Source organism: Lonchura striata, chromosome 9 (assembly GCF_050655825.1).
Source record: "Lonchura striata isolate lonStrDom1 chromosome 9, ASM5065582v1, whole genome shotgun sequence".
NCBI classification, from domain to species: Eukaryota; Metazoa; Chordata; class Aves; order Passeriformes; family Estrildidae; genus Lonchura; species Lonchura striata.
This window is the reverse complement of record NC_140711.1, coordinates 2800368-2812989: the sequence shown is the minus strand read 5'-3', so window position 1 is coordinate 2812989 and position 12622 is coordinate 2800368. Positions and strand designations below refer to the sequence as shown.

At 46.0% G+C, this 12622-nt stretch overlaps 1 protein-coding gene across 8 annotated transcripts in view; it reads left to right on the top strand.

The window, feature by feature from the left end:
* The window catches only part of ST6GAL1 (ST6 beta-galactoside alpha-2,6-sialyltransferase 1), a 58797-nt gene that overhangs the window by 28066 nt on the left and 18109 nt on the right, over positions 1 to 12622 (top strand). For 4 of the 8 annotated variants that reach the window (XM_085586968.1, XM_085586967.1, XM_085586970.1 and 1 more), the window contains exon 2: positions 1985 to 2141. The exons of 1 other annotated variant lie outside the window; for it this stretch is intronic. The gene's annotated coding sequence lies outside the window, so the exon portion shown is untranslated. Of the gene's footprint in view, positions 1 to 1984; positions 2142 to 9182; positions 9256 to 9332; positions 12580 to 12622 lie in introns of those variants that run through there. 3 more of the 8 variants (XM_085586971.1, XM_085586975.1, XM_085586976.1) reach the window with 3 other exon arrangements.

Below are 12622 nucleotides of genomic sequence, written 5' to 3'. Positions count from 1 at the left end.
GCTGGTGGCTCTCAGCACCCAGCATAGGCTCTGTGCACATCTGGGAGGTGCTGGGCTCTCAGAGGTGCTCCTGAGCAGGCACTCTTGCTGTCCTGCTTTGCTCAGGGGTGCATGTCCCCTTGATCCTTTTTCCTCACAGAGATGCTGGTGAATATTTTTGAGCGTTTTGCCCTGTTAGCAGGAAGGAGTGGGTGAATGGCTGGGAAGCTCCCTTGGCCCCAGCCTGGCTGTTGTGCTTCCTCTTACAGCTCTGTGGCTGCCCAGGCTCTGCCACAGAAGAAGTTGCATTGCCTCTGGTGGCATCTTTGGGCTCACTTTTCAGTCATCTATCAGGGAGCAGGTAGCCAGGGGTAGATTGTTCCCTGTTTTTAAAACTGCTGCCCCTGAAGAGCTGCTGCCTGGCTGGACAACCAGTGTGCTGGCCTTGTTCAATTGTCTGTGTTTCTCTCCATCCCTTTTATCTCCTGTTTGCATCATTTTTCTCACTTAAATGCACCCTTTCTGTGGGCCACAAAGGCTGGTGTGAACACAGCCTGCAGCAAGGGGATCCTGCTGAGCTGGCAGGCAGGGGACTTCCTAGCCTGGCATGTGAAAGTGCTGGGGCTCTGGCTCACCATTACTCATCCAGCCTTCCTGGGCTGCCTTACAGCTGTCCTGGGGGTCTGCCTGGGCAGATTTCCTCACTTGCTGTGATGGCTGACCCCTTGCTCAGTGAAGTGCTTCTCAAAGATGCAGCTATGCTGGGGTACTGCTGCAGGCTGGCAGACACCAAGAATGTTATTTTTCAGTCTAGCAGGCAGCTGTTTCTGGTTTCTCCCTTTTGACCTAACCCTCAAGTATCATTCTAGCTTCACTCTCTCTCACCTGGCAGGAAACTTCACCAGCCTGGGCTGGTGGGACCTCAGTGCTCAAGTCAGGGCATTGTATGCCAATGTCTCTTTGCATGGGCAGCACCCCTCTTTATAATCTTCTTTTCTTTTTAACTCTCTTTTTCCCCATCTTCCTCCTTTTCTTCATCACACAAAGTGTATAAAGCCTAAGTTTACCTTTTTCCCACTGCTTTGCTTCCCCTGCTATGGTATGCTGCTGTGGGTTAGGGTCCCTTGGATGGTTCCAGCTGGCAATAATTTGGGATATGGACATATTGGGACCTCTTACGAAGCTGTGAGTGCTTGGGGTCCCTACTGAGGGCAGAAAGCTGAGCTGCTGGACTCGAGGTGGAGCATATGCCAGGCCATGCACATACACTGGAAACTTGCCCAGGGCAGGATAATTATGGGAGGCAGTGTTTCCCCAAGTGGACCGTGTGCTCTTGCTTGCTAAACAGTCTTGTGATTAGTATCTTATTTAAGAGGATTTTAGGACATGTGCTGCAGTTACAGAGTTTTTTCAGAAGTAGGGGAGAGGTTAGGAGTATAAACTCTGTAAAGGCTCTTTTGTGTTTCCAGCAAGGGTCACCAGGTTATTGCAGTGCATCACTGCTCTGTGTCAGAGTAGGCAGTAGGTTTTGCTATGGATGGTTGAATGGTAGAGGGATCCTTGAAGGGCTTTGCACATGTTTTTGTACAGGCTGCATTCTTAAGATCTCCTTAGGGGCCTGTAGCTCCAGCACTAAGGGTGAGTTCTTCTGCCCTGATGTCAGCATTTCCCAGCATTACTCCTAATGCCAGGAGCTTACCCTGGCTCCTGGCATTAGTCTCTGGTGAGTTCTGTAGCCAGCAGGTGTTCACCAGAAGATTTTGCCTTCAAAATGAGGCTCTGTGTGGGGATTTACTCAAGTAATGTTTCAAGGTGGCAGCAGCATAATTGTTGGCCTTATTCAGAATACACAGTGTGGACACAGCACTAGCTGCATGCTCTGGGTGTTTCTGTGCCACTGCTGACTTGCTGGGTGGTCTTGGCTGGTGGTTGTAGTCTCCTTTCCAGTGGTTTCTGATCAGTCTGATGTGGCTGTCTAACATCCTTGCCCTAATTTCTTTCCTAGGCTAGAGAACTCAATTTAAAGGGACATGGGAGCATGAAGAATTGCATGGAGAGAACAGATGTGCTGTATCTCCTACAGCTCTTACCTGGCAATCTGCTGCTGCCTGGAAGGGATTGACAGGAACCTCTGTGGACAGCAAAGGAACCTGGAGATGAAGGTGATGACCATGGCTCTTAATCTGTTTTTTTCCCCTGCCCCTTTTATCACTTCCATGTCTGCAGCAAGAGCAGGGCTGCTGCAGCGTGACAAGGCCACATGCCTTGTTGAGGCATGGCTGTTTGCACTGGAGCTACCTCGTGTTGCAAGCAGAGCTGGAAGGATAGCAAACAAAACAGGCAGAGTTCCCTGATACTCCCTTAGCAAATATCCTATATTTCTCTTTTAAAGCAAAATAAGACATTTATTCTGCTTCTTGTGGGAGCCCTTGTAGAAGCTGCCATGTATTGGCTGTGCACCAGAGATAAGCGTCTGATATCTAGTGTATATTCTGACTTGCATAAAATGAATGTGTACTGGGGTTCATTTTGGTAAAGCTTTCCCTAGAAACTCTTTGGGGACATTGCCTTTGGCTCTAGGTTAGAGTAATTAGCTGCCTACTTACACAGCTGACCTCTGCTGATCATGCCTGAAGTGCTGCTGTTGGTGGTGCTGCTACTTTTCCTATCACACTTCCCTACTGCCATCCTGCCCCTTATCACAGCACTGCAGTCCTTTGGCTGTTGCCCTCGAGGATTATGAGCATCATGTGAGCAGTGACTGCTGCTGATGCTGGGACCTCCCTTTTCTCTTGTGCATGGAAAAGCTAACTTGCTAGGAAACACTTTTAGAAGCAACTGCAAATATAAATATTGGGTTTATGGCTCTTTTAATGCGTGAAGAAGGTTTGGAAGGACCTCACTGTATAGCTGCTTCTCTAAATATTTAACTTACTGGCATCAAGAGTGCCAGCTGTTGCCCCTTACTTCCTCCTCTGCTGGAAACATGCTAATGTCCTCTTCTCCACTTAAAACCTGATCTTCAATATGGAAAATGCACCACCCTTTCTTACTTTCTGGCTGAGCAACACTTCTCTCTCCCAGTGTTGTGTTACCTTTAGCATTGCAAACTGTAACACTTGGACAAGGATGGTGGAGTTCCAGCAGCCTGCTTGCCTAGGGTCTGCTGGACTTCTAATCCCGAAGAGGGCAGAGAGCAGCCAAAATCTGCTCAGGGGTCAAGACAGCAGTACGGAGTCTGGGGAACACTGGCAGGAGTGGGAGTGCTCTGGTAGGTGAGTAGAAAAGAAAAAGCATAGCCCTTTGCCTTGGGTGTCTCTGGTAGCTGCTCTTTTTGTGGGGAAAGAAGAAAACTAAGCTGGAGACAGCTTGATTTCTGGTTAGGTAGGATTTGACTGGAGAAAAAAGGATTAAAGAAGCAGATCAGCCAATCCTCTGCTGTGAAACTTCTTGTTTGATAGTTGTACAGAAATAGAGTTTTTCGTCCTTGTTCCTCTGCTGGAAGTCTGCTCACTGGACAAAGATATGACTTGGGGTGTAACGGCAGGTGAGCTGCTGAGGTGGCTGGATCTCATGTAGATGTGGGAGCAGTCCTCTCTGAGGCTGTGGCAGCACAGGGCACACCCACAGATAGGCAGCAGGGACTATGAAAGGCCTTGACTGGGTGCCTGCCTTTGGGACAGCTGAAACCCAAGGCCAAGCTGACCTTTCAAACTCAGATAACACTTTTTGGGTGGAGATATTCCCTCTCTTAATGAGCATTGGTTGTACTGAAGTGTCACTTTTTGCTTGTGCCAGAGCAAAATCTTGAGCCCCTTTTGAAATGCTCAGAAGTCTTCCTTGTCAAACAGTCAAACCCAGCCCTCTGTTACTAAGTCTGGTTTCAGACTAGGGAGACCTGGTTAGGCCTGGCTTGCAAGGCTGCTGGAGGAGATGGATATTTGAAAATCAGCAAAGTGATATATTTGGTCTGTAACATCTGAATCTGTGTCCAGCCTCTTCTCAGCAGTTACATTGTTGTATATGTTAATATCTGAAGTGGAAAAGGGAATTTCCTTTGAAATAGGGAAGTAAAACCAAAAATAGGCGCACAACCCCTTCATGCTGTGCCTGCGTGAGAGCCTCTGGCTCTCTCCCGCTTTAGAGCGGGGCAGAGCTTGCCTGTTGGAGCAGAGGTTTGTTGTGTGTTGGGCACAAACAGGCAGAGGAGAGGATAGGGATATGCTTTGATGTGTTGTGTCCAGGTTTAGGGATGGTTTTCCAAGGTGGCTGTCTAGGCAAGTGAACACCAGCAACAAAGCCTTCGACCATGTACTGATATAGTTTCCCTTCAGGATAATGGGTTGATGCACATGGAATGGTACTGCATAAGATTAACAGCACAGTTAATTCTACTTGTGCTGAAGTGCAGCGTGAACCCATCTGGTTGTTTTGGCTGCAGTTTCATGTGTGCTTTGGAGGAGTCCCACCAGTACTGTCAGTTTTGGGCAGCTCTGTCAGGAGCTGTGTATTGGTGTATGTGGCTCTGTGAACTCTTTCCACACTGCTACCCCCTCTGTTTCTGTGTACTGGTGGCTTGTCCTCTCTGAGGTCCATGCTGTGGCAGGTGACACTCATCTCACACACTGCTTTGCACTTGAAGTATTTTGTGGCACTCATGCACAAGCTCTGAAATGCTGGGGTGAGCAGAGGCCATAAGCCCAGAACAGGCACTGCATGCAGTGGATCTGGGAGAGATGGGGGGCGGAAAGCTGACCAAAACTGAAGATAAAGGGAGGACTTCCAAGAAGAAGGGTTAGTGGAGGGTGAAAGGAGAGCTGGTGGTAGGATCTCACCAAGGCAGGAAGGCAGCTTCTGGCTGCACGTGGGGAAAGGCCACAAAAAATTAGGGCATCCGCTTGTGCTGTGTGGATGCTGGAAGGGATGTGAGGGGCCTTAGGGGAAGATTTCCCAGGAGGAAAAGGAGAGTCTCAGAGATGCAGACAGTAGGGAAGCTCCCATTTTCTCATGGGTAGCACCTCCAGCCTCCCTTCCCTGCTTCACACAGCTCTGTGCATTGCTGGACTCTGAACGCAGCCCTTCACGAACCACCGTGCTTGGCGATGGGCGCTCAGCGCCAGCGCCGCTGCTCGGCGGGGCAGAGAGCAGAGAGCGGAGCCCAGGGCAGAGAGCGGAGCCCGGGGCCGCTGCTTGGCGGGGCCGGGGCAGAGAGCGAAGCCCAGGGCAGAGAGCGGAGCCTGGGGCCGCTGCTCGGTGGGCTCGGGCAGAGCAGAACACGGGGCTTTCATCTGCCCTGGCAGCAGCAGCGTCGTGGCCACGTCCAAGGCTCCGGGGAAGACGGTGCCTCTAGACGAGTGTGTGGGGAACTTCTGCTTTGCTCCCCCGCTCTCACGCAAATGATTTTTCACCTCTCTGGGCCATAATCTGCCGCGATCTCTGAAAGAGCTCTGATGTTCAGTCAGCTTTTAAAGACCTCCCAAAAATGGCATGGGAGGTTTGCTGCAAGTTTGTGAAGCACTGGTGTTTCCTCTGTTTGAGATGCCTCCAGATAATGCTGTACAGAGATCCAGACAAGATAAAGAACCTATGAACAAGAGCTGGCTTACAATTTTTTGCCTTGTACTTTGGGGAAAATACCCTTAAATTGCTGTTCTAGCAGACTTCAGAAAATATTCATCAGGCTTATGCATTTTAAGTAGTGATTTCTATATTTGTTATTTTGGAGTGAGGAAGAAAAATTCAGAGCTAATGCCATGTGAAAGCAATTTCCCTTGACAATATACAACTCTGGCCTATATGCGTGTTGGACAACTTATGAAAAAGCTTTTATTCCTGAAATGTCACTGTATTATGAATGCATTATTTCTTATCTCAAAAATAGATGAGGTTATGTATGTAAATATATAAGTACATGTATTCATTACATGTGTGAGAGTACATGTTTCAGTGGAACAGAACCACTTTAGCTGAATTGGCCTGATCCTTCAAAAATAATTAGAAAAAAGCCCCAAACCAAAATAACACAAAAAGACCAGTGAAATGCAAATTAAAAATCCTAAAATAGTTTATGACAACTTTGCTAGGCTGCTCTGTTTTCCTTTGCTGTAATAATAAAGTGGCTCTTCCTACATGAGGAGTTATTCTAACCAGCATACCCAGGGCTTGAGGATTCTCTACCAGTTTAGCCTCAAGGGATACAGCATTACAGCATGAGGAGGGAAACAATATTGTGTGCCTCTTGTCAGGAGATATCCAGGACTTTCTACCTTCAGATACCTGTGCAAGCTTAAAACACAGTATGGTAGCAGCCAAGTTCCCATCCTGTTAACCTGGAGGCGAGTTTCTGGAGAGGAGAGTAAGGTACATTTCTGTTAAGGATCCTTTTGGCAGGAAAAGGAAGGAAAGGGAAAATGAAGGGAAGATCAACTCCCATGTGAGCTTCCCATCTGAAGTGTTTGAAAACTTGTCTCTTAGCAGTGTACTGGAGTGAAGGTACACAGATTTGTATAAATAAAATAAATTAGTAACTTTTAACCTGAAAGTTGGTCTGAGCCAGATGAAGTTGTTTAATGTTCAGTGAACTTTAAGCCCCGTGCTTTTCCTGTTGGGGCTTGGATTGGATGTTGAGCAGCAAAAAGAAATGGCCTTGTGTTAGAGGTGGCATCAGATCCTCTCCCAGTCCTGAGCACAGTGGGATGTTGTGGCACTGAGTGAGATCACTGCTGTTGGAAACACCCAACAGCTCTTGCTCTAAAGCAGTTAGGCATGGTGTCCCCCCAGGGTGTCATGGGAGTCACCCCAGCAGCTGGCAGCCACCACCAGCACGTGGAAAATCTCTGCTGGGTGTCTGCAGCCTCCTTGTCTGCACTGGGGTGCATCCATTCCAGGCATGACAGATGCCTGACTTCTGTGTCTGGGGAGAGTTCCCTTTATGAAGGAGGAAGTCTGGTGTCTCTGTGGCCAGGTGGCACTGGGTGGCCAGAAGGAACTGCGTGTGCTTGTGAGCAAGAGTCCAGCCCTTGGCAATAACATCCTCCTTCCCTTCCTCGGTGCATCATCCTTCCTCACTTATCACATCCATCCTTCCAGCAAAGGGCTGGCTGCTTGTAGAAGCAGAAGAGGACCTTGCATTGCTCTGTGAGGCTCAGAGAGCTTTTTTAAGTCTTAAAGCCTATTTCTGAGACTGCAGAAACATGTTGTTCTAAAGGCAGTATGAGAGCCAATATTGAATGGAGGAGATATGAAAAACATCTGGTGCCTCCTTTTCTGCTTTCAGGAGTAACTTCTGTTTTTGTTGGAATTATCTGTCTAGATCTCCAAGTCCCACGTACATAAAATGTCTTAAATACCAGAGGGCAGAAAGCTACCTCAAGGAGTGGTGGTGTGGTTCAGATCCATGATGGATCCATCCACTTGTCATCTGCAAGCTCTGCTGCCAGACTTGGTTCTGAAGTGCTGACTGTAGGAAGTGAGTGATGTGTTTGGGAGCAGGAGCTGGGTAGTGCTTTCCAGGCCTTAACCTGGTTTTCTGGTGCTGAAGAAAGCAAGCTAAAAACTCCAGGAGGAGGTAATAAAAGACATTAAAGTGTCCATTATTGTCTCCTTGGCCTCTCAGGACCCCAGTAAGCTTTACATGTGTTTCAAGCATGGTGTTTTCCTCCCTCCAGCAGCTGTGTAGAGACTGGTGTTTCAGACCAGTTCATGTCATGCCCATAGCAACACTGATCTATCACTGGGATGCTGTCAGGGTATGAAAGTGGGGAAGAAAAAGGGAATTCTTTGGCTGTGATGTATGTACACTGTGGAGCTGCCAGGTGGGTGGCATGCTCTTTTTGGGTGTTTACAGCTGGAGTTGGTGCTAGGCTTTGCCAGTCCTCCATCCCACCAAAGAGTGGGGATTGCACATCAGAGGCACCTGTTTGTTCCTGCAAAGTGTTCTCCATGCTGGATCCTTAAGTGGAGGCCATAATCTTGGGTTTGGGTAGGAGGTACTGCTAAACCTGCTTTTCTTTCCTCAGCATCTGGGAGGATGCTGAGGAAAGAAAATAGCAAGGAGGTTTCAAATGCCAGCTTTCTCAGGATGGTTGCATTAATGTTTCCTGTTCTTCTAAATAGGTACATTAAACTTTGAGGGTGGAGGAGTGTCTTAAGCTCTTTAAATATCTTTGAATATTTCTAGGCGCCTACTTTTGTGCTGTGCATTTGTATTGCCTATGATTTATAAAATTGAATTGTACTTAAGCAATGTTGCTTCCCTGGCAATATTTTTTGGGCTTAATGACAGATATATTTGAAATGCTGATATAGGGGCATAGTGTTCCAAGAGAAATGTGTTTGAAAAACAGGGCAGTACTTGCTGTTACTGAAGTTCAGCCACACCAAGAGCTCCCTGTGTGAGGAGGTGACTTGATGTGCTTTGGCATAAGATATTTGACATCTGCTACTGCAGGTACTCTGCCTTTTGAGAACCTGGCTGCTCCTTCAACAACAAGTGACAACAACCCAGGATCATGGGGTACATTGATTCCTGCATATCTGCTGCCTTGGCTGCTCTGCTGCAGCCTGATGCTGAGCTTGGACCTGGCTTTCTCAACAACTTGAGTTATACCTGGCTTTCCTCTGGTTGCTTCAGTATTAGTTTAACCAGTGGAAATGGTGATGTGAGATAGAAGTGGTATCAATTAAGCTTTCCAATTGCTGTGGTTATGGAGACTAAAATCAAGTGGTTTTGATTGTGGAAAAACATGGGGTTTTTTCCTGCCTCCTTTCTTATCAGAGACAAAATAATTAACTCTAATTTTGAAGTTTCTATTTGTCCTCCATGCTTCAAGTTCCTTGCGTAGAAAGGATTGATTTTTGATACTTTGATTTTTGCTGGATAAATAATCAAACTGCTTTTTACATTTTTGTTTTTATAATTTCTCTGGTAGTTATTTCCTTTGCTGGGTTCTAGTGGATGTCCTTTCTAGTGCTCTCTTAGTTGCCTCTAGTTGCCTGTCTCTCAGGTCCTGCCTTTTTTTCACCACCTGATACTTTTTGATAAGCAGTCTTCACAGATGTAGGTGTCATTGCATACAGATTTCTTAGTGAAAGCCAATTTATTTCAAATGTAACACAGGAAGTGTGATGCTTAACATGCAGTAGTTTGACTAGGGCTTTCTGAAGTCAATGGCAAAAACTGACACTTTGCTTCTGTCTTCCAGTGAAGTTGGTGTGGTAGAACACTGCTGCTTTTTCAGTGCCAGCCCTGCCATCCCCAACAGGGATGAACTCTGGGTATGTAGAGAAAAATAAATCTTGGTAGCTCTATTGGACTGAAAACCAGCATTGGTAGATCCGGACTTGAGCAAGTTTATTTCACTTGGTGAAAGACTAGGTATTAGGTTAAATTGAACTAGAGTCTTTGAGCAAGTCATAAAGAGTTACTGCATTGTCCTTGAGTCATAAAGATGTTGTCCCCACCTGCAAAGGGCTGGTGTCAGATGTATTATCCAGAAGGGTACTGTCTGTAGCTGGCACACAGAGAATTTTATTGTCCTGTGGCCAGGGAACACAAGTCGTGTCTTGGCATGTGGCGATATTTGCGGAGGTGTTAGTGTTGACCTGCCATATGCTGTTAATTTCAACTAAAGAAGCATCCCCTGTTCATTTGGAAGGATGAACATCATAGAGGAACACATGCTTGGGTTGGGAACGATTTGAAGGTGTAATGTTCCATGTAAAGCAATTGCATCCTGGTCTTCAAAGCTGGGCAGGGTAGGGGGATTTTTGCTGTTGGCTTCAGTGTGGGAATGGCTGTGATAAAGCTGACTAATGATGAAATCCTCACTTGTAAAGTCCTGACACTGGGGCTCTGGGTATGGAAGAAACAGCAGCATTTTCAGGAGCTGGTGCTGTTCAAGCATGTGCTTTTCTCCAGCTGAAGGTGAAACTGGCAGTTTCTGGCAGAAAAGATTTCTTGCTAAGAGGCATCTTCAGGTGTCTTGCTGAGTGAGCCCCCCATGGGCATGTGCCCATCAGGAAGTGGCTTCTGTGTTGAGCTGTACTGAGAGCTGCCATGGTGGCCACCTGGCAACTGCATCCAAGTGGGAGCATGCTGCAGGAGAGCAGAAATGGCCTGGGGCAGATGGGGTCTCTTTCCTGTCCATTGCTGCTGTCTGTGGGGTAGGAAAGGGAGCTCTGTAAGGGAGAAGAGCTGGTCCCACCAGCTGAGGGCTTGGTCCTGTTACGGAGTTCATAAACATGCTGTCCCTCTGGCTGAGTAACCCAGCAAAGAGGATGCTAAGCATGGTCCACTACATTCACTCTTTATTTGGCTCAGTGTATTTCGTAACTGGAATCCATATTATGAGCCACTAAAAGCAGAATCTATAGCAGGACTAAAATGTAAACCTTTAATTAGATGAAGCGCTTATAAATCTGATATCCTGGATTTATGCGGCATCATGTGACTCAGCAGGCAGTTTTAACTTGTAAATATTATTATTTAGAATACTTTCATGGTAAAACTCGAATATATGTATACCATGGTTAAGGTACTAGATCCATATAAAATACTTAGTATATAATTATTACATGTAAAAAAGCTGCTGCTTTTAGTGAGGGCTGAAGGGGAAGCAGAGTGCTGCTAGGCACAGCCTCCCTCCAAAAGCAATATGGCATGTAGAAAAGAGCGACACAGTCAGAAATAAAGGCTTTTGGCTTATATTAAATCCTAATATTTGTTGACATGTAAAACTGAAATGAAACACATGCTTAAACTTACCCCTGTGCCTCCCCCCAGAATTTGCCTCCTCTGTTGTCTTGGGAAGATTTTTTTTAAGCTGTGACAGCAGCATATTTTCAGTGGCACATGCAGAGGTTTTTAATGCAGGCAGGACTGACCAAATGATTTATTTCATTATAAGTGACCTGTATAGTTCCTTAATGTGTCACCTGAAATTTAACCATGTTTCTCATGTAAAATGCTTTGTTTCCCCTCAAATCCCTATGTAAAGTTTCCTCATTCTCCCCTTTGTTTTGTTCTGTTTGGTGGCATTGGAAACGCCTTAAGTGTATGGCTCAACAGATGTTTTGTTTTCACAGCACAGTGATATTTTGGAAAGAAACCAAGAATTGCTAGAAACAAGCCTTCCTTTATATATTTACAAAATCATGATACACACAGTTGAATTAACAGGCTGGGCTAAATCAGATACCAGAGAGATCTGAAACTTGGCTCCAGAGGGGCAGTTAGCTTGGAAAATGTTTTATCACCTTTCATCTGGTGTATCCAGCATGTGGAAAGTGTAGCTCCTTCATTTGCAAAATGGCATGAGCATAGTTTGTTTATTGCTATTAAGTTTGTTATTGCTATTAAGGGACAGGAATAGGAGATTTTAAGAGCAGATATAGTTTTGAGGTTACTTTTTGAATCCATATTTTTTCACATTGTAGATTTCCTTGTGTATATTGGTTTGGGCAGAAGAATTCAAGCCATACATTTCCATGTCTTCTTTTCCACACACACGGGAACTCATTCACCCTCTGGTACCAGCCACTGCTCTTTTCAGAGATGCTTTACAGTGGGTGTTGGGTGGAGGAAAGGGTTTACATTGAGAATGTATCAAAAAAAAAAAGAAAAAGTGGTGTAGTTAAATATAAAATCTTCATATAGAGCAGCATAAAAGCATTCAAAAATACATCAGCAAAAGTTGGGAACAAAGCTTTCCTACTTTGTGGGCAAGCACAGCATAATTGTGGGTGCAGATGGATATGCATAATTGAAGGAAATCTGGAAAGAAATGTAAATCCTCTGAGTTTAAATATTAAATACTTACCACATTATCAAAAAAAAAAAATGAGGAACATCTTGCTAAAGTAAAAAAGTTTTTTTGCATCCATCAGAGAGAAAAAACTGCAGCTGAATGATGCTGATATATGAATGGCAGGACCAAGGAGTGGCCTGGTGTAAACCAGGTGGCTGTGATTCCTGCGTATCCTGTAATCCCCAGGGGTTACATCTCTTTAAGCCATGATTTAAATTAAATTAAAGATGTTACTTGACCTGGCTATGTTTGAGGGACCTCTGGTAGGATCCATTGCTTCACACCAGTAAACGTAATAAAAATGACGCCTGTAGAATATGTAAGAACTAATGAAGAAGTCTCATCATGCATTTGCAGAAGGGTCACATTCAAATCTAGCTACGTATTTCCTCTTCTCTCATTTTCAGATGGTTGTGAACATGGAGAGAAGAGGGATACCTTGAATTTTCAAGGTTTTGGTGAGATTGCTCACCAGGAGCCTCAAAAAAGCCACCCTAAGCTGTTGTGGGATGAGAGGGATCCTGTTGTGGATTAGTGGTTGCCTAGCAGTAGGAAAGCAAGAGGTCAGGTTCCACAACATCATAGAAGGCCCTCAGGGGTTTTCTGGGATCCCCACTCTCGAATACTGATAAGGGATCTGCAGAGGGGAGGAGGAAGGGCTGAGCTCTGAGCTTGGCTGTCTTTGTCCCAAGGGGCTGCTGGAGCCTGGGGAAGCCCTGAGCAGCTGCAGAGGGTTCTGGTGGTCCTGGGCGGCTGGGCAGCGCAGGGCCAAAGGGAGCGTCTGCTGGCAGGGGTAAGGAATGCTCTTCCAGGTGTATTGATTCCTGCCCTGCACC